General features: G+C 40.3%; 1 long non-coding RNA gene across 1 annotated transcript in view; it reads right to left on the bottom strand.

The window, feature by feature from the left end:
• The window catches only part of LOC147000669 (uncharacterized), a 35,543-nt gene extending 22,443 nt beyond the window's left edge, over positions 1-13,100 (bottom strand). Inside the window, exon 1 of the long non-coding RNA XR_015045764.1 lies at positions 12,816-13,100. This is a non-coding gene — a long non-coding RNA (uncharacterized LOC147000669). The remainder of the gene's footprint in view (positions 1-12,815) is intronic.
• Between the last annotated feature and the right edge of the window lie 9,599 nt (positions 13,101-22,699).

Genomic DNA, 22,699 nt, shown 5'->3' with positions numbered 1-22,699 from the left:
CTCCTGGATGCCTTCAGATCAAGATGTAGAACTCTCAGCTCCTTCTGCAGAACCATGTCTGCCTGCACACTGCCATGCTTCCTGCTATGATGACAATGGACCTGAACCACTGAAACTGTAAGCCAGCCCCAATGAAATGCTGTCCTTTATAAGAGTTGCCTTAGTCATGGAGTCTCCTCACAGCAATGGAAACCTAAGACATTGGGTGACTCACCATTCCAATAATGAAATATATTATGTTGCTTTTTGGTTGGAATGGTGACAGTAGAAATGCACAGAGGTAGATAGCATTTTGAAAAAAAAATAATCAAAATAATCAATGGTAAATAGACTGATAATGAAAAGGAAGGGATCAAAGTCAAACGCCATTCAAAATATCATTGTCACAAAAGATAAAAAAAAATGATGCCGGATGAGGGTGCTGTCATAGATCAAAAAACAAGAGTAAAGATACTTGACAAGAAGAAGCAAGCTTAATTGGATCCTAGATCAAAAGAAAATGAGTGGGATTTCCAGTCATGCCAAGAAGTTGGCAGACCCTTTGCACCAAAAGCTTTATATAAAATTTGATTCACTTGTCATAACAGTTATTTCAGGGATCTGAGAATGAGACCAAAACAAACAATGAATTCAGACAATCAGTTTCTGAAAAATTGGTAAGCTTTAGGAGAGAAACGTGCTAGGTTGTGACTTTCCTGCCTGGTGATGCTCTAATGGATGTTTCTCAAAACTGGACAGGGCTGAATTCCTTTGAATTAGAGAGAAAATTTCACTACACAGTCTGTCTATAAAAGGAAAATGTTCTAGAAAAAAATATGGGTTAAAACAAAATATAATAGCCACACAAACTGGAGTTTTGGGACTTGGTTAGGGTCAGTAGAATACTAGTATGCAGAAATGTAAGGAGGCAGTACAAAATATGAAAGCATTCATCTTAGTTAGCATTTTACTGCTGTGAACAGATAACATGACCAAGGAAACTCTTGCAAGGACAACATTTAATTTGGGGCTGGCTTACAGGTTCAGAGGTTCAGTCCATTATCATCAAGGCAGGAGCAAGGCAGCATCCAGGCAGGCATGGTACAGGAGGAGCTGAGAGTTCTATATCTTCATCTGAATGCTTCTAGGAGAAGACTGACTTCCAGGCAGCTAGGACTAGGGTATTAAAGAACATGCTCACAGTGACACAGCTATTCCAACAAGGCCACACCTCCTAACAGTGCCACTCCCTAGGCTGAGCATATACAAACCGTCACAGTGTTATAAAATATCTATGTGTAATTCTTGACTGGCAGTACTGTTGTATATGGGGGAAGGAGACCTGTGTGGCTTGATTCTTCACACAGTGCTGGCTGACTCAGAGTCCACTTGTGTATATATGAAAGGTATAAAGAGGCAGAGAAATAAGCTCTGCCTCGAATACAAGGCTTCATTCTCAGAAGATGTCTGCTCACTGTTTGAGCTGCATCTGTGGTGAGGCATCTAACTGTAAGACATGCTTATTCTGAGCTGCTCCCCTAAGAGTCCAGGCTAAAAACTGAAATGAAGAATATGGCTAACTAAGCAGATAATATTGGTTCGTGCCAACTGGAGGAGGGTGTGATCTGCAGGTTCACTCCTGGCAACTTCATACAATAGTATGAGAAAAACAATCTGACTGGCATCCTGAAGAATAGTAGACCCAGAATCTACAGTCATCAGGATATAGTCAATAAAATGTTACCTTTAAGCCAGGCTTGGTAGAACACACCTGTAATTCCAGTATTGGGACACTAAAGTAAAGGATTTTTTTTTTTTTTTTTTTAGAGAGGGTTTCTCTGTATAGCCCTGGCTGTCCTGGAACTCACTCTGTAGACCAGGCTGGCCTCGAACTCAGAAATCTGCCTGTCTCTGCCTCCTGAGTGCTGGGATTAAAGGCGTGTGCCACCACGCCGGGCTGAGGATCATATTTCAAGGGTAGTATGGCCCATATAATGATTTCCTGGCCCCTTGAGCTAAACAGCAGGTCCCTATAAACAAATTTCATTTTTCCAACAAAATTCACAAAACATGCAAAGAAATAGGAGAGCACAAACAATACTAGATGGATTTTTTTTAATCAGTAAAAATACTGAGTAAGTCAAGGTATTAGATTTAGTGGGCCCAAGTTTCCAAGGAGTTAAGTAAACAAGAATAAGAAAAGGAAATTGCAATTAAGAATTAGGAGAAAATAAAATAAATTTGATTGACCAGGTATAGGATCCCAACTGAAAAAGAAATAAGATACAAGCAGCAAATAAAAATGCTGAGTCAGCCAGTTTAGTCTACATAAAGCATACAGACAGCCACGGCTACACAGACCTTGCCTCAAAACAAACAATGCCAAACAACAGACAAAGCAAAAAAAAAAAAAAAAAAAAAAGAAAATGTATTAAGGAATATAAAAATATTAACACTCCAACTTTATGATATTATTCAATAACCTTCTTGTTGATTTGCAATTTTACAAACTTAAAAACCAGAAGATATGGACCAATCCCTTTTTCATGGGAAAAGGTCATCCCTATACAAGCTTAGAAACCCGAGTTCAATCCCAGAACTCACAAATGGTGGAAGGAGAGATCATATTTCAAAAAGGTCCCTGACCTCACAGAAGCACAGCACTATGTGTGCTCATATACACACACCACACACAAACATACACACATAATAGTTATAAATAATTTTTAAAAGCATGAACGGCAGAGGAATCCTTTCCAGAGTTAGTTGACTGGTGCATATAATGATGAAAGAAGGTCTCTTGGTCGACCTGGCTGTGGAATCCCTTTAAAAACACAGGGACAAGGCTAACAGGAGGGATCTCAAATTCTTCAAGCTAAGCTTTAATTCTTTGGAGAATGCTTAACCAGAGGGTACTGTTGAACAGAGTGGGCACAGCAAACTGTGCCAAGAGCCACTGACTGCACAAGATGAAGACAGACGAGTGTCTGCTGCCTTTGACAACCTGAAGATGGTTTCTGACACTAATTAGAAGCCTTTCTGTGAAATGACAGGAGGCAGCAAGGGGGCCGTCTGAGTGAGTGAGCAGAACGGGGAGAGTCTGGTCTTACACAATCTTCCAGGGCACAAGTACTCTGCAAGAGAACCTGCAACGTAGGTGAGAGCAGAAGGAAGATTTGAAGAAAGGAGACACCCAAAACAATGTGCTTATATGTGCTGGCTTTTAATATGGTATACTAAAAGGTGGAGGATTGTGGGAAAATAAACAAAGAGATCAAGAAAGGAGAAAGGGAAAAAGGGAAAGAAAAGGCAAGAGAGATGGCTACACAGCAGGAGGAGGTGACTTGAACTCAACTCCACCTTGGTCTTCCAGGGAGAAGTCTATCTTACTCAAGCTACACTTAAAAAGAATTGCTAAATAAAGTCTCCAGGAGAATAGATGAAAATATGCAGCTGTGGGAGGAGGGAGGGATAGGGGGAAGAGGGACCTCTAGAAAGTTCCAGAAACCTCAGATGTGAGAGGCTCCCAGGACTCAATCGAGAGGACCTTAGCCAAAACGCCCAAAAGTAAGACACAGAACCTGAAAAGACCACCTCCAGTAAATAGGCAGTGCCCCCAGTGGAGAGATGGGGCCATCCACCCATCCTCAAAGTTTTTAGCCCAGAATTGTTCCTGGTTAAAGGAAGTCAGGGGACAAAAATGGAGCAAAGACTGAAGAAAAGACCACCCAGAGACTGGACCAACTTGGGATCCGTCCCATGTCCGCACACCAAACCCTGACAGTATTACTGATGCCATGTTATGCTTGCAGACAGCAGCCTAGCATGGCTGTCCTCTGAGAGGCTCTACCAGCAGCTAAGACAGATGCAGATCCTTACAACCCACATCCTAAACTGGCCCAGCTCATTATAAATACTCACCTCAGCACTTCCTCCCTCAGCTTTCTTCAGCCGCATACTTTTTTTTTGAGACGAAAAATAAAGTTTAATAAAAAAGAAATTACGAGGTGATGAATCAGGCACAATGGTAAAACTAGTTATAATTTCTAAATGAATACAGAATTTCTTTCTATTAAAGATTTAGACACTGCAGGTTTTATTTACTGACCTTTTTAGCAGGGGTGGGGGGAGTGAAAATCAATATAAAACAAACTTTTACTAAAGCAACTTATTCTTAAGGGCTGCCCTCCCTCTGCCGAGAGCTGAGAATTGAACCCAGGGTCTGGTTCATGAAACACATGTGCTTCACCACTGAGCTACACCACCAGCCTACATAGTCTTACATTAGAAGACATTATGTTTTCATAAAGCACTCTGCAGCATGTTTAAGAGCTACAGAACTATCTTCAGGAAGGAAGGCCTCCATGGGTCATTTCCCAGCCCACACTGGCAGGTACTCATGTTCTGCTTCTAACGGATTTGTTTTGGTGTTTAACTCTGTAAAACCACTGTCTTTCTATAATCAAGCTCTAAATTTCCTTGTAAAGATAATTTAGCAGCCCTCTCCACAACTGGCATTCTTCTTTCTGTCAATAGCTGGCATATAGTCCCACTCTTCATGCGGGTATGATTAATGCCAAGTGTATTTGTTCCTGGTAAACCTTGACAGTTTTCTCTGGAAGAACGACTTTTGTCGAGTAGCCAAAATCTCCTGTGTAAAAACACAGGTGTGTGTTAGCAGCTATTATTATAAATTGGAACACCTGTGAAGAGGTTGGCTTTCCAGCTTTTGCTTCAAATCCAGATGCAATTCAGTGTCTTCACCCACCCACTAACTAAGGCCAGTAAACACGGCTTGAAAGGGTAAGCCAATATTCTCAGCTGCTTTGAAGATTCCTCCAATTTAGCTTTTAGAGAAGAACTTTCAGAACCTGAGAAAATACTTTTTTTTTGAAGATTTGATCAAGAAAGCATATGGCAGTCTAACAGTACAAGGGGGTTTTCCGTCTCCCTTCCTGGTGTGATGGCTCATACCTTACACTGTTCTTGCTTGATTCCTATTTTATTTTAAAGTACAGCAGTGTACAGGTTTATATCCATAGACTCACAATATAATAGGAGATTGATTTACATAATCCCATGAAGTATATAGCACATTAAATCTGAATGTTTCCCTAAATAGTTAGAATGTCAACAAAAGAAATATTCTTTTTTAAAATAACTAATTTTATTTTATGACCATCAATTAGTATTTTGTCTAAATGTGTGTCTGTGTGAGGGCTTCGGATCCCCTGGAACTGGAGGTTACAGACAGTTGTGAGCTGTCATGTGAATGCTGGGAATTGAACTTGGGTCCTCTGGTAAAGCACCAATGTTCTTAAAATCCTGAGCCATCTCTCCAGTCCTGAAAAGAATATTCTTAAGTGAAAATACTCTTAGTAGAAAAAAAACAATAAGCATTTTTTGTATAAATATTATTAGATATTGGTCTGCATGTCTACTTAATAGAAACACTTAAAAGTACCTTAGTAAACTGCTTAGAAATGTATATTTTGTTGGTGGGTTGTTAAATTATTATTTTTTTTATTCGCATTTATATGGGAGAAGCATGAATGTAGTGATTAGAGGACACCTTTTGAAATTCCATTCTCTCCTACAACTACATGGGGTTTTGGAAATCATATTTGATTCAGATCATTGGGCAGGGTGACATGTAATTTTGCTAGCTATTACACCAGCCAATGAAAGGTAAAGTTGGTGTGAAATTCTCTGATTTTATAGGTAAAAATCCCAGTATTTTTAAATATTTCCAAGCATTCTCTTATGTTCTTACAAGACTCACTATGTATCTATGACAAATATGAAGACCTTTGTGAGCTAAAATTTGGAATAAATTCTAAAGACCATCTAAAGGAGAAGTCATATTCAAGGCTGTAGGAGTAGATATGGAACTGATGATGTCCAATGAGAGGATGGTCTGCCAGCTGATAGAGAAAAGACATAGACCCTCAGAGATAGCCTTGACAAGCTGAGAAATGCCAAGGGTGATGGCGCACCAACAGACGTCATTTGTCATCTCCCAAAGCCATTGAGAAACACAGTCCAGAAGCCCATTAGGGTGAGACACAGCATGTGATGGTAACAGAAACCTTGCAGTAGCCTAGAGGATAGCAGGCTGCTGACCACAGAAAACATGCTTTTGCCCCTTTTCCTTATGAAGATGTAAAAAGGGAGCATCCTTCGTGTATAAAGCAGAGATCCACCGTTCGCAACACAGCCTCACATCTCCATCTGACACCTCCCAGCCTGTGAGCAATAAATCACTCCTATTTACAAATTATCCAGTCTGAGGTGTTTTCTCACAGCAGCCTAACTGGATGAGAGCAGTTGGATAGTAGGATCCTGTGGATTTGTTTTCACCATGATTTTTGGCTGAAGGGTGCTTTGAGCCTTCAGAAGCTATAACCCAAAGGGAGAGCTTGCTTTTGTGAGCCCACCAGCTATGTGGAAAAAGCCCACGTCACAAAGCAAGGACACACCCAAATATATTTGTATCCACTGGCGTTCTGACAAATTACCGCAAATCAGGAGCTTAGAACGAACACCTCTTTATTGTCTAGCAGTTTGAAAGATCCACGTCTGATATACAGTTCACTGCTTAAAGATCAAGACCTCAGGAAGACTGTGTCCTCAGTCTGTTTCATTGTTTAATTTTCCTGCTGTTAGATGTTGCTTAAAATTACCTTTTAGTTTCCTTCCCTGGTCTTCCAAACTACTAACAGCAGTCACAACATTTTCTCATTGTTTCTTTCTAAATATGTCTCTTCTTTCACTTTCAAAGACTGAAAAATTTTTAAAAGGGTGGGGGAGGGGTGAAATAGGAAGTTGGCTGTGAACTTTCATCTCCTGGAAATCTTGGAGGAGCTACACCTGTGGAGGCTCAGGGACACAGCTGCCTAAACATGGCCTTGACAAGCACAATGCCCATAGGACAAGCTAACATGGCAGAGAAACCTCATGAGACCTTGCGCACTAGCAAAGGACTAGAGATGACTACAGAATGCTGAGAGAGAGACAGAGAGACAGAGACAGAGAGACAGAGAGAGAGAGAGAGAGAGAGAGAGAGAGAGAGAGAGAGAGAGAGAGAAATAGTCTACCTCAAGTGAGAGCCCTCAAGTTCAAAGCATATAATCACACGCATACAGGGTAACATATGGACTAAGCATTTTGTAAGATATATATATGTGTGTGTGTGTGCGTGCGTGTGTGTGTGTGTGTACACACACACACATATATATATACTTAATAAATATATATGATACAAATATATACTTATTATGCTATATGTATCATATAATAATATGCATATATAAATACATATATGTAAAATTAAAGAAATAGAGGTCATAAATTTGAGAGCAAGAGAGGAAAGGAAAGTGGGAAATGGAATAATTAAATTTTAATTTCAAAAAACTTTAAAAATGTATTTGTGAGGAAAAAAAATGGAAGAACCAGATAGTGCTGGTGCACACCTTTGATACCAGTACTCAGGAGGCAGAGATAGGTGGATCTCTTGTGTCTGAGGACAGACTGATCTACAGAGCAAGTTCCAGGACGGCCAGGACTACATAGAGAAATCTTGTGTGGAAAAGAAAGAGAAAAGGACCAGGAATTGGCAGATATCAAGAATAATCTTGCCATCTTAATGTCAACCAATTACAACAACAGCATGTATCCAACTTTTAACATTTTAAGAGTCATTCTGGGTATTCTAACACAAAATCCCAGCCATGAGCATAGCTAGCAGACAGGATTAACCTTCAGTTTTAGGAGTGAACCAGCACTGTGAGGCAAGCCTATAAGCCAGGCTGATATCACTATCAACCCCTTTCTAAACTGCAGACCAGAGAGGTGTTAGCACAAGCCAAGAAGAAAAGGACTGTCTGGGACTGAGCCACGTTCAAGGGACTGAGACCAACAGCAAGAGAGGGGATAACGAAAATGAGTAAGGTCTGCTGGAATGAAGTTAGCCCTCTGCTTGTCCCCTCTGCTGCAAACAGGAGCATGTACCCTGCAGATAGATCTTGGTGCACACACCGGATTTTTCATCACATAATTTACTTATAATGGCAAGATTTTAGCACTTGATACAAGTGAAAGAATTAGATCATGGGGGAGGGGAGCCCTTGAGACTGCATCACAGAGGAGACGTTTTATTTGACTTCTCCAATTAAAAATACTGGACCTTGAGATTATTCAGATTTTGGAAGTCTGTCAGTTCATGGGTGTGGGTAACAGGTTTGGCTGAGTGTTGTGTCATCCATGGAAGCGTGTGCCCTTAGAACTCTGCTGTGCTTGACTAAAAGCCATTGCTGTAATGTTTGGAAAAGTGCAATTGTGAAGTGGTGCTTATGTCAATCATTCTTGCTATCTGGAGACAAATAGAGACTAAATTCTTCTTTTTCTGGTCATGATCCATCCTCTGTAGAATGCTTAAAATTCAGTGTGGAAGTATGAGGACGATAAAGTGGTAGCATGTTTCAAAATCTAAAGCAGTAGTTTTTTTTTTTTCATACAGCTGTGACTGAGGCTGATTTTGGGAAATTATTAGGAAGGCAACCCAAATTTTATATAATTATATATATATATATATATATATATATATATATATATATATATCAGGAGGATGTAGAGAGGGCTAGGGGATGGAAGTGCTTGCCATACAATCAAGACAATCAGAATTCCATGCTTAAATGCTATGTGGGTATATTAACTTGCTTATAATTCCAACCCCGGTAGGGGGACATGGGGGACCCTCAGAGCAAGAAGAAAACTGGCTCAGGGGAAATGAGCTATGTTAGCAAGCTCTATGGTTAACAGGAGATGACCATACCTCAAAAGATAAAGTTGAAGGCCAACTGAAGAAGTTTTCCAATAGGCATCCTGAGCCCTGACATACACACGCATGCACCCATACACATGAAAAGAACAGAGAAAGTATTGGGAAATGTGCTATGTTTTGTCATTTCCTAAATGAACCTAAACCATGTTTTGTGTGTGATGAAATAATACAACTGATGAAGAAAGTCCCTCTTCTATCCCCTGATTCTGTTGTCCTCTATAGGAAGCACAGTGCCCTGCCAAGTAGGGAATCTGAACAGAGGATACAAGGTGAAAATGGAAAACTAAATGAATATCTGAAATTTGATTTTAACATAACTAAGAGACCTGGAAAAACCCTTCCCAGAAGTGCAACTGATTGCTGTCAGTTGGGACTTTCTTAACTTAAAAAGATATGGACTCTACTGTGTGGCTTTTATGAGAGTAATCACTACAGATGGTACTAAAATTTCCTAGCACCGGAGTTGATTTCTTCTACTGCTCTGCTCGAGAGATTGTAAATTCCACCAATTATAGAATATTCAAGAGTCTGTGGTAGGTGTCCTTTATTTTCCTGATGGCTGGAGGTTTCCCTTTTATGACTCTAGATCAGAGCCATTGATCCACTGTGTTTGAATTTTACCCATCAAATCAAACCTGGAGGATCAGAACAAGACAACACAATCATAACATCCTGGGAAGTCAAAGCACAAGGGTCTGGCTTGCAGACCAATTTCATCTCCACCTTTTTCTTTTGTTGCCTTCACACCAGTAACAATGACTAACATCTTTTTTCATGGTAGAAACAAAAACACAGTATTTAATAATACACAAAAATTATGCAATATTGGGCATCCACTCATGATTTTTTTTTAACACAGACATGCACATTTTTGTGTTTATGCACTCTGCAACATAATGGGGAGATGAATACTTACATATGACAGGGACCCTGAGGTCTCCTTGCCTAAAATTATTATCATCTGGCCTATTCTGGACTGAATTATGTCATTCCTAAATTTATATGTTGAACCTCTGACCCCTCTAATGTGACTGTATTCCAGGGTAGGGTCTTTAAAGAGGTAGTTAAGTATATGAGGTCAGAAGGGCGGGGTTGTGTCTGCCTAAGAGGAAGTGACTTCGTGAGTTTGTGCAGACAGAACACCAAACAAGGACCAAGACGGTCCAGAGAAACGAAACTTGGCAGGTTTGATGGGGGATGGCTACCATCCACAACTGTGTAAGAGTTAGTTTCAGCTGTTTAACGGATCCACTTTATGGCAAATTTATCACCACAGCCTTAGCAAAGTAAAACGTAGCCCCCTAGAAAGGGTTTGGCAACTCTTGACCAAGGGAGAAAGAAAACCACCAAAGTTTGAAAATTACAAGTGTACCCTGAGTCTCACACTGCTTTTATGTGGAATTCTCCAACCCAATTGGGAGCTCTATTCTACACAGGAAGGGGTGGTGGTGGCAGGAAATAGAAGGGAAGTGGCTTGCTTCTTGTACTCTATAATGGGAAGAACAATTTTGGACTGAGTTTGGCACATGCCTCTAATCCCAGCACTCAGAAGGCTGAGGCAGGACAATGACACAGACTCAAGGCCAGCCCGGATTACGTTATGAGATTTCCTCAATCTTGAAAGAAAAACTAAAACAAGTCAAATCACTCAAACTTTCTGGTAGAAAGAGGCACCTCTGTGCCTGACACCTGCAGTTGACTCAGCTCTGTGTTAACCCCTGTGCCTGTGTGCTCACTGCTATGGTCCTGTGGCTATGAGTGCTGTAGGCATGAATGTAAGGGGACTCATGTGCCAGAATCCCTGCTAGGCTAGGCTAGTGACTAACTCAGGATGTGTTTTGTTGTGTTTCTTAGAAGATAATAATGTTTTCTGAGCAGATGTTGATTGTTTTCTAAATTTTCTGTTCATCTAAATAAAAAATTGTTTCTTAATATTTTAGAATCCTTTGAATTTGTAAATTTATGTTTTTTTTAAATCAAAGTTGAATCTTAGATGATTGCACTCTATTGTACATTCACACACTATATTATACATGCCTCCTTTCGACAGGATACATGTATCAGTGCCAGAGTGACATAGATGTGCAGACCAGAGCTGGCTGATAAACAAATTAAACCAAATCTCAGCATTTGGCTGTTCAGACAAAGTGTTCTCCAGAAGTGCGAACCTCAGGCTGTTTCTGAGTAACAGAAAGAAAACCAGAAAGACTGCCTGTGGTCAACTCTAATTAAAACAACAAAAGCAGAGTGCTAGCTTCCACCAGAAGACTTAGCTACACAAAACTGAGTGCCAGAGGATTGCTTGAATCCACAAGTTTTGAGGCCAATCTAGCAACAGGGAAGGACCTTATCTCTAAAACCAGCAACAGCAATAAAGAATCTTTTATATGAATTTGACTACAGTGAGTGATAGGTTCAAACACGCGTGCGCGCGCGCACACACACACACACACACACACACACAATCTTTATATTAAAACACACACGAGATGATCTACTTGTTCTCAGACTTACAGGGTTGGTAAGTCTAATTCATGCTTATCTTAGATAGGGTTACTATTGCTGTGATAAAACACCCTGACCAAAGCAATTTGGGGAGTAAAAGGTGTTTTAATTTACACTCCCAGGTATCAGTCTACCACTGAGGGGAATCAGGGCAAGAACTCAAACAACAGGAATCCAGAGGCCAGAGCCGCTACAGAGAACATGGGGGGTGTTGCTTACTGGCCTGCTTCTCATAATTTGCTCAGCCTGCTTTCTTATAGAACCCAGAACCACAAGCCCAGGGATAAGTACCACTCGCAATGGACTGAGCCCTCCCCCATCAATCACTAACTAAGAAAATGCCTCCCAGGAAGATCTTATGAAGGAATTTTTCTCAGCTGAGGTTCCATCCTGTGAAAATAATCCTGATATAATTGTTGTCTCCCAGGCTTACTGACCCAGTCTATTAACCTATGCCTAGGCTTGGAAGTTTCTAGCCTCCGTACAATTTAGTCTAGCCCTAGAATGTTCTCTTCCTCTGAGACTTACTACTGAATAAGCTCACCCTTTCTAGTTCTTTCTGAGCTCTGGCTGGCTGGTTCACTCAGCTCCTCTCTAAGCTGACTGATTCGATGTGGCTTCTCTCCTGGCCTCTGTGTAAATTGTTCTGCTTGGCCTCATAATAATTTTGGCAATCTGTTCCAATCTTCTGACCCCTTCACACTCTCTGGCTCAATATATCTTCACCTGTTTCTAGCTTGTTCTGTCTCTGCAACCTGTCTCTGTAAAACTTACCTGGTAAAGCGGCCTCCTCTTCCATCCCCCTGTGCTGGTCTCTCTTCCGATGTCTCTTTCATCTCTCTTCTTGTGAGAGTTGGGCAGATCCTATTCTGTCATATCTTTCTCTGATTCCTCACTTTGTCTGCCACTCGATTAGACATCACTTTCAAACATGGTTGCAACCTTGTACAAACTAACCTTCCCTTCATTGTTTGAGATTAAAAGTGGGTGCTAAGGGCTGAACCCCACCACAACTAGAGACATGTTTTTTTTTTTTCAGTAGATAACACAATCTCAGGGCTCACAGTGTGATCAAATTCCTGCCACACCCTCCTTTCAGATAACTCTGGCTTTTATCAATTTGATATAAAACTAGCCAGCACAATTGACTCCTTGGCAACCTTGTGACATAAAAACACATCACTGTTAAACCTTTCCTTTCTTGTTCTCCAAGATTGTATGTTAATATCAATATTACTATCGAAACATTCCAAATTTTACGGTCCCACATCTTTAAAAATCCAAACACTTAAAAATTCTGTCTTTTAAAAATAGCTAGTCTATTTTTAAATCTGGTCTTAGAAAATTCAAAGTCTCACAACTGTGGGGTCCTGACAAATAAAAAAAATAATTACTTTCTTACTTCAAAGGGGAAGAACAAGTGGGTAATCACAATCTGAACAAAGCAAACCCAAACTCCAAAAGTAAAAATAACTCACTATCCAATTACCTGGGATTCACTGACCATCTTCTGGCCTCCTACAAGGGGCTTGGGCCACTTCTCCAGCTCCTCTGTAGCACACACAGCTTGTCCTCTAAGCTCAGGTAGGCTCTATTCTATGGCCACTGCTGCTCTTGGTGATCATGCCATGGTACTGGCATCTCCACAATGCTGGGATCTTTGGCTGCAACTGGGCTGTGCTTTTACCAATGTCCTAGGATCTCTTCATGATGCCGAGCCTCGGTTTCTCTTCATGACTCCTTCAGTCTCTCTGGCCTTCAACAGCTACTGAGGCTGCACCTTCACCAATGGTCTCTCCTGACCTCTCACAGTGGCAAGCTACAGCTGCTCACCATAACCCCTTTATGACATCAAAATCAGTAGCACCTGGGTGACTCTTATACTACCAACTTCAGCTGCCAGCTCAAGGTTCAACCTAGGTTGCCTCTGGGACACAGCTTCTGTGTGCTGAGTCTCAGGAAACCGCTCCCAGAAGACATCACCTCTGTGATGCTACTCTTTTCTTAATTACCACTAAGTTCTAGGTTCTAACTAACCAGCATCAATTGTCCCATTAAAACAACGATTTTACAATTAACCTGGGCCCATAGGGGCTCATAGAGACTGAACTGCCAACCAGAGAGCACGCATGGGATGAACCTAGGTCCTTGGCACATGTGTAACATTTGTCGAGTTGTGTGTGTGTCATGTGGGACTCCTCAAATGAGAGCAGGGGATGTCTCTGACTCTGTTGCCTGCCTTTGGATCCCTTTCCCCTAACTAAGCTGCCTTGTCTAGGTTCAATAGAAGATGTACTAGTCCTAATGTAACTTGATATGCCAAAGCTGGTTGTTATCCATGGGAGGCCTCCTCTTCTCTAAGTAGAAGGGGAGGAGGTGTGGATGGGGTGGAGAGGTGAGAGGGGAGGACTGGGAGGAGCGGATGGAGGGGAAGGTTTGATTTGCATGTGAAGTAAACAAATAATAACAAACAATTAAAAGACAAACAAAGGTTTTAACTTTTGTGGTTCTGGTATCTTGTTCATCTCAGCTAATTCCTCAGCCCCAGCTAATCAGCAGCACAGATTCTTAACTCATATCTTCCAGTGGAATCTTTGCTTTCCTCTGAAACTTGACAAGCTAGGCCTCTTCTGTCTGCGCTGCTCTCAATATTCTTATCTTCCTATCTTATATAGAACATCTCACTGAGCGCTCAACACACAATGGCTTTTCTAGCCCAAAGTTTCCAAGTCCTTCCGCAATCATTCAAAAATAACCACTGTGGTCAAGACTGTCACAGCAATACCCCCACTATCCTAACACCACCATGTCTAGTAGCTTGTACTACAACCTGAATGGTGACTCCCAAGATGACCAAGTTACTTCTGCTCTTATATTAGTAGCAAAAGCAAGTCATAAGTTGTTAAGACAAACATTGAGGCAAACATTGAGGATCGATTTCTCTGCTTCATAGACTGACTCCTAAAAGCATTTGGAGGAGCTGAACGGGAGAAAGAAGTCCTCACAGAGTAAGTCAGCATATGGCTATCTGGTTCTAGGTCCTAATTCTATTTAGTATAAACAGTTCCTGATATAAAAAGAAGAGGGGAATAAGCTATTGATGAGAACTAGATGGTATTGAATCGGCATCTGAAAACTAGAAGCTAGCTGAAGAAATTATGTTGATTGCTAAAAATAAGAGCTAGCTTCATCTACCTCAGGACACATTAATATGAGATTTCAAGTTGATAGTTACATGAAGAGGGAACAAGTGTGAAATCTCTCCTCTAAGAAATCGACTTCTACTAATTTGATGAAACTAAAATTAGAATTTACAGTGAAGTTAAATCTCTCTTTTCATTGGAATATATATGGGCTGTGAGCAAGATTTCAAATCCTAAATGGCCCATTTAAGAGCCATTTCATCTTAGGCAAGCCTTGGTTGACCAGATATGCAGTGGAAGTAATAATATGATGAAAATATTAACAAGAATAATGATAATGGTGAAAATACATTTATGAGAGTTTTTAAACACATAAATAAGATGACCTATGGAGAAAATTCATGTTGTATTTATAAAACTGCTAAACAAATTTTTATCATCATTTAAACCATAAACCATACCTAGTAAAATACTTGAAAAAAATTATACTTCACAAATCACGAGACTAAGAACTACCAGAACCCCAGCTATTTAAGACATTGCCTGGTAATCCATTAATTACTATCTGGCATTGACACATTTGGAGTTTAATGCATAATCTTATAATTTTCCATTGTATTTTATAATAATTAAGTATGTAATCTGCACATGCTGGAAAGAGGTTCTGAGAAAATATCAGAAAAGCATTCATCACCACACATTTTCAGTGACTCCATCCCAACTGTAAAATTATTCAATACCAACCCGATGTACAAACAGGTTGATTATATCTGAAAGCATTTAATTCAACAGGGCTTGAGGAGGGAGAAGCCCTTTAGGAAGAAACCATAAATCAGTAAAGTCAAATGCAATAAGCCTGTACTACGATGAAAGGAGACGAATAATTGTAAACACATTTAATAAGCGGATTAAACACTAGGAGGAAATTACTAAGGAATTCTTAATGATTCATGTTGATGGATGCCTGAATAACAAAGAAGACGATTAATCAAAGACAAGTGGAAATTAATGTTTGTGATTTGTGGCTCGGAGGTGGAGGTCTAGTAGGAACGAAAGGTGGAATGAAGGGCCCCAAATAGAGAGAATGAAAGAAAAAACAAGATACAGAATAAACATTTTTTCCCCTTAAAACAAAAGCTAGAGTTCTGCAGAAAATCGCTGGGTCAAAATCCCTCACTACTGGTTACTAAGACAAGCAGGTGATTTAGAGTTATGTGCATGGTAAAACAGTGGGGCTGACAGTAAGGTGGGAGAACCCTACACCAAGGTTAACAGTTATATCACAGCATCCCAGGCCTCCATCTTGCTTTCCCTCTTTGGGCTGCAGCTTAAGGGGTGTACCACTCTGCTCATACCTTGGGACAGGGCAGTTGTACTCTTCTTGGAAGATTTTGCTTTGATTTCAAACAAAACAAAACAGAACAAAACAGAACAAAACACCACCAAAAAAAACCAACCAACCAAAAGTGAATTTTCCTCTGCAAAAATGATACATTTTATGCACAAACATCGCCAGTGCAGGTGGTTATGTTATGCTGAATTTTAAAAATCATTCTTTACAAGTAGTAAAATGATAGCCTTTTATGACCTCTATTAAAAATCAAAAGAAGTCATTTCTTTATGTTTTTGTTTTTATTTCTTCATTATTATTTTTGGTGTTTATTTGTTTGTTTTCTTGAGACAGGGTTTCTCTGTGTAGCCTTGGCTGTCCTGGAATTTGTTCTGTAAGACCAGGTTGAGCTCAAATTCTGAGATCTGCCTGCCTCTGCCTCATGAGTCCTGGGATTAAAGGTCACCTCTGGGCCAAAGGAAGTCTTTCCACTGCTGAGTCATTTTCCAGCTCCTTGAGTAAACCTTATCTTATCTCATGACTTTAAAAACAATAGGCTGGGGTTCAACTAGGTGCCAGGGCACCTGCCTAATGTGCCATGCTCCTGGTTCACTGCTCAGCACAGGAAAAACAAGTGCATGGTGTTAAATTTCACATAAGGAATTATAGCTAAAAACAATGTGTAATCCATATTAGCATGTAACGTACACATGCAGACACAGAAACCAGATAGATAGAGGAAGCATAGATAGATAGATAGATGATAGATAGATAGATAAATAGATAGATAGATAGATAAATAGATAGATAGATAGATAGAAAAATACATACATAGATAAATGAGTAGATGAGAGTTAGATAGATAGATAGATAGATGATAGATAGGTACAGATAGATAGATGATGGGTGGATAGATATAGATGATAGATGGATAGATAGATAGATAGATAGATAGATAGATAGATAGATAGATAGATAGATAGATGATACGTAGATAAATGATAGATAGGTACAGATAGATAAATGATGGATGGAGATAGATAGATAGATAGATAGATAGATATGATAGATAGATAGATAGATAGATAGATAGATAGATAGATAGATAGATAGATAGATGATAGGTACAGATAGATGATGGATGGGTAGATAGGTAGATATAGATGATAGATAGATACATACATAGATACATAGATACATAGATAGATGATAGGTAGGTAATCAGAGATAGAGATAGACAGATGCAATTTATTTTTTATTTTACATATATTTACATTCAATGTACAAAAGGATTCTGAGAATGGTGCTAAAAATAAGTGCCCAGGTTTAGACAGTAGGCAGTTTTCTCTCTTCTCCTCTCTCTCCTGAACTATGTTCCCTTAATGAGCTGCTAGCACTTGCTGATGCAGCTGTTCACTTGGTCCTCCTGCATTCATTTCTTTAATGAGTTACCTGGGTGATCTGAACCCTTTTCCATCTGGGGCACACCATTTGCCGGGAACGGGCTGTGGCTGGGGTAGAACATCAATCATGCCAGCCCTCAAGGTGCGCTTTAGTTAAGACATTTCTAGAAGTTGTGAGAGGCTCCCAGTGGCATAGCCCTGGTAGTTTGCTTACAGTTCGTGTAACAGCTGGAAGTTCACGCTCATGGTCCGCAGGTGTTTTTGATCGAGAGATACAGTTTTTTCAACCAAGGTCCTTCAAGAGTGTAACACCAATTTTTTTCCCACTTTTTTCCATTCCCATGCGACACATCTTGTTTCCATTTGTATATCCTAGATAAAGACTAGTCTCACAAAGCCATTGTAGATATAAAGAAAGCCAATCGAGCTTTATCCAGAAATAATTGTTTTATGGAAGAGAAAAATTCAGATTTGAGGCTAACCAATGTTGTCACAGGCCTTGAGTCACTGACCTGTTATTTCTAGCTATGTGCAAACACATCCACATTTACACAAATTCACCATATAAAGGTACTTCCATGTGTGCTGTGAGATGAAGCTTAGAAATGTTTGATCTAAGGTCATATTTATTGATAGCATGCTGTAAAAGTTTTTTGCTTGGTTGGTCTCAGTTGATTTCATTCTTTAAGCATGTATTATCTATACCTGATGGGCTGAGGTCACAGGTGTGTATTACCACACATGGCTGAAATGGATTTAATATGATTTCTCTTTTTACACTCAGAAGCCTTCATAAGAAAATAAAGAACCCCTGTCCTGGCTCTCAAACTCTACAAAGAGGTGCCTTTTCAAACCCGTAGTCAAGTTCTCAGGACACATAGCAAGGCAAATCAGAAAGTGAACTGTCTGTAGGACAGAAAGGATTGATAACTTAATGCATAAATCCCCCAAGTAGAGTTAGAGTCCAAGCAGATACACAACCATTGCTGAATACGAAAGAGGAAGGACAAGATTTTACTGTCTTCCCCTCTCCAGTTATGAGTCAGGCAGATGCAGGAGTGCTACCCCTGGTGAGAATTCTTACTGCTCACTAACTTCTTGTCTGTTCTGGAGTCTCTTCTACAAGCTCCAGAGAGAGAGGCAAGGATATTAGTCATCCCTCACTGGGTGCCAATAATCAAGGAAAAAAAAAAGTCTTTTCCTTATAATTTAGGTCCAAGAGTGAAATCATTTTTAAAAATGAGTTACAAGAGAAAAAGCATAACCTATCATTTTAAGAGTAAGTTCGACATTATGAAAGAGCCTTCGGAAATGAAGGTCCAGTGAATCTGATTCATATGTGCATTTTTGCTGTTAGGTTTGAGAGAGACATGAATAGTTTTAGCAAATTCTGATTGTGTCCACAGTTCTGGTCTGCTGCTAAGGATCTGGGCTGAGGGTCGCGGTGCGAAGCCTTTCTGCTTTCCTTCAAATGCCTAGTGTTCAGAATTAAGCTGGGTGCAGGGTCTCTGCTTGGTACCTCTCGGATGGGTTTTTAAGGTTTGCTGACCTGCTTCAAGAATACAAGGTGAGAAGAGATGAGGAATGAATTTGCTCTACTGTGTTCTCCAACACCCAGGTGTCATTCATATTTTGGAACCCAAGTTCAAAGCCCTATACAGCTTCAGTCCTGCTCAGCCAACCCCTGTAGCAGCTTCTTTTAGCTTACCTATTTCTTTTTACCACTCAGTATTCTGAGGTACTTATCTTGATCCTCAAAAGTAACTGTAATTTAGGCCATCATCTGACCTTAACATCAAGACCCACCTTCCTCACCGTGCTGACCACTCAAATTTCAAGGATGCACCATCCCTACCAGATAAAAATCTACTCACCTTTTAGCAGTTCCATGAGAAAGGACACCTGAAGATGTAAAAACACAATTATTAAATTACTTTCCATGTTGAAATTAAATACATTAACATTTTTAATCCTTTTCTCAACTTGTTGATTAAGCCTTATCCTTAAAAGGTTTCTTTGTGGAAAGAAGAACAGACAGCAATGAATTATGAGGAGTGCCCTGGCACGATTAAAGTCACCTAAATGCAAAAGTGCTACGGGATTTAGACTTTCTTTTCTAAACAAGTAGTGCTATTGCTTGGAAGGCATTTTAAATACAGGATCAAATTAATTGAAAGAACAATAATTCATACTTTGTTATGCAACATATTTTTACATAGTCCCGAAAACATGCATAGTGCCTGATCGGAGGACTGTCAATAAGTAATTGAAAACAAAGTTTTCTAGAGATAATTACACTTAAAAAGCATTTTAATGCATTTGAATAGAGACATACAAGTAACCATAAGAAGATTGTAGTCGTGAAGCAGAGAAGCAGAAGGAATCAACAAATGTATATTTTAAAGAAAGCTATTAGGTTAGCTTAAGTCTGTATAGTTTAACAATGGCTGTCTTCACACAAGAGAAGCTGAGAGCAGATATGTTCTCAGTCCACAAGGCTAGAAGCTTTAGCAGTATCAATGCGGTGTTGAATGCCCAGAGGATTCTTGGTCTTTGACCCACAGTGAAAGGCCAAAAGAGTTAGATTCTAATGCCATAAAGATGGCAGGAGGCACAACATAGCAGATGAACTTCCTAACAGAGTAGATGGATTTGCCAATAAGATCTGAAGTCAAGCAGGAAGAAAAGCAACAGTTTCACTGCAGGCCTGCCTTTGATGGGGCTGACACCGAAAGGCATCATCACACCCAGGAGGATCCTCCCATTTCGGTTACTGTATGAAAGAAAACCCTTTGCAGCAGGGTCGGAGATTAATCAAATCTATAGCATCCCTTAGAAGTGTGCACAAGTCTAATCTCATAGTTGACCCCAGATCCAGTCAAGCTGACAGCCAAGATTAACCATGACAAAGGCAAATTACTGTTCTAAGTAGTCTAGGATGTTGGATAGCATCTCCCTTGTGCAGAAGGCTATGGCTAGCCATGCGTAGATAAATGAGTGGGCAAAGCTGTCTCAAGTTCTGCCTAGGGAAATGAGAAAGCAGAGAGGTATGTGTGGGTGGGAATGAGTACTTCCAATTTCAATATTGGGGAATAGAACAGGATACCCCAAAAGATGCTGTTCTGGCATGCTGGATACTCTCTACCAGGTAGGCATTGGATATCCCGAGAGATCCAGGTCCTTCTAATGTTCTTTTGTCTTCTTATCTCCAGGCTTAAGTTCTCTCCCAAAAAGATTCACAGAAATGAGAGTTCCTCTCCCACAAGGCAAGTCATAGAAGTGTAGACTGGTCACTGACTGCAAACAATCCCAGTCACTCTCTTCCTAGAATACGCTCATTCCAGAAAGTTTGGGTGTCTCCGGGATGAAGGAGGCTACATAAGAAGAGCAAGAAGTTCCTGAGCATGCAGGCGTCTCTTGCTGTTATATCATGTGTATCCAATCCTAAGTCTACAGGGCCATCCATTCTTTAATAGACAGTTTCTCATGAGTTTGTGAGTCTTCATTTCTGTGGGCTCTTACTGACTGTTACACTTCACAGGAAGGAAAGGAGAAGCAGTGTGAGAGCGAGGGAGAGACAGACTGTCCTTCCCATGCCAAAGCTCATTCTTACGCTGACCACAGTGGAGAGTTGGAGTCTGAAAGTAGTTTGAGGCCCAGACAAAGGAGATTTCTATGCTTAAAGTGGGCGTCTAGAGCACAAAGAAGCAGGCTTAGTTAACATTGTCCTGTTCTACAGACCATAATGACTGCATGACTGGAGACACAGGTGTGGTGAATATCAAAGTGTCCTGTACGTACTTCTCTGCTCAAAACCTGAAGGGTCAGGTCACTCTAAAACTGTTTACAGTTGGCCATGGCCCTGTAATGGCTGAATAAGTACCATGGCTTTTCTCCTCTAAACAGCCTCATCGACCTGTTGACTCCCTGAATGCAGCCTCGCTATCACTCAGTGCTTTCAAAGCAACTCAGTGATTGCAATTCCCCTTGGATTTTCTTTATGGGAAAGGAAAACAGGGCAAAAGGATCAGAAACTATTGCCAGTGATATGTTGACAAACCTTAGTTCTGACATATAAATCCTTCTCTTGGGGAAATAATTAGTGAGGCTCTGTCCCAGAGAGTTAAAAAAAAATGCATTTACAGAACTTTGGAAATGTTTTGCTTGTTTTGCTGAATTAAAGACTTTTCAATTACTGTTTAATCCCTCATGTCATGAACAAGTTATGCCAGAAACCAAGGCAAGCATGCTTGTGTTTTACTAAGTATCAGAATTTAGCACATGGAATCTTTTCTTTCTTTCTCTTTCTTTCTCTCTCTCTCTCTTTCTCTCTCTTTCTTTCTTTCTTTCTCAATCTCTCTTTTCTTTCTTTCTTTCTTTCTTTCTTTCTTTCTTTCTTTCTTCCTTTCTTTCTTTCTTTTTGGCTTTAATTTACCAACTACCTCTGATTTCACTTGGTAAACAGAGCCTTTGGCAATCTTGAGACCACTCTGTCAAGAGAGGTGATAATCTAATAAGACACTTTGTTTCTTTCCCTTTGGCGATTTGATTAATACAATAATGAACCAGGGAGAATTAAAATCTCCTGAGGAATCCTATGCTGGGGGGCTGGGGGGGGAAGGCTGCAGTGATGCCAGTCAGAGGATGACATTACCACCCATGAAGAGATTCCACACAGTCCAGACAACCTATCATATCATCTTGTAGAACATTCTTGAGACAAGCCAAGGATGGACATGAGCAACATCCCTGAACCAGTACCTCGTACTTTACATTCCTCTTGCCCTCTATCTAAACTCAATCTCATGGGGAGGTACTCTGTGGATAGGCTTAGGGTTGCTGGACTCATTTGTATGCTCATCTTTACAATATGGTCATTAAATAAATATCCAGTCTCTGTTTTTATTGTTTGCTTGTTTTTACTTGTCTCATTAACTGGTATTTTTAGAAGTAGATGCCCAGTACATCAAAAGGATCAGAAAGAGGACATTGGCTATATTGACATAAGACAATATTTTTATTTGCTTGATGTGCCAACAACAGAATGGGGGATGTCTTTAGAAAGAACAGCCTCCCTGTGACGCCATTTTTAGGCTAAATTCCTTGCTAATCCTTGCAGAGATGTGGGGTACCTTGACCATGTACAGGTAAGCATGGTTGCTGTGAGACTCTTCAGGCTAACACAAACTCTACTCCCTCTCCCATAATGTCTCCTGAGCTCTGGGATAGGGTGAAGAGTAACTGCTGTCTCCCTGAGGGCTACGGACTCACCATCTCGTCTCAGCACTTTGGCATCTACAACCTGGCCAACTCTACAGACAAACTTTTCCTACTAACCAAGGTTCAGATCAGCGTATCATCTCTCTTTGCCAACCACAGTAAGCTCTTATTTGCACTTCCCTGGATAAGAGGCCAAGGATGTCGACATACCTAGTCCAGACCCTAAGCAAAGGTAACAATTGAGCTGGCATTCTTAACGTCACCCAGATTCTCAGGT

This window comes from Mus caroli, unplaced genomic scaffold, assembly GCF_978045245.1.
Source record: "Mus caroli unplaced genomic scaffold, Mus_caroli_1 scaffold_17, whole genome shotgun sequence".
NCBI lineage: Eukaryota > Metazoa > Chordata > Mammalia > Rodentia > Muridae > Mus > Mus caroli.
The sequence above is the reverse complement of the archived record's forward strand: the minus strand, read 5'-3'. Positions and strand labels throughout refer to the sequence as shown.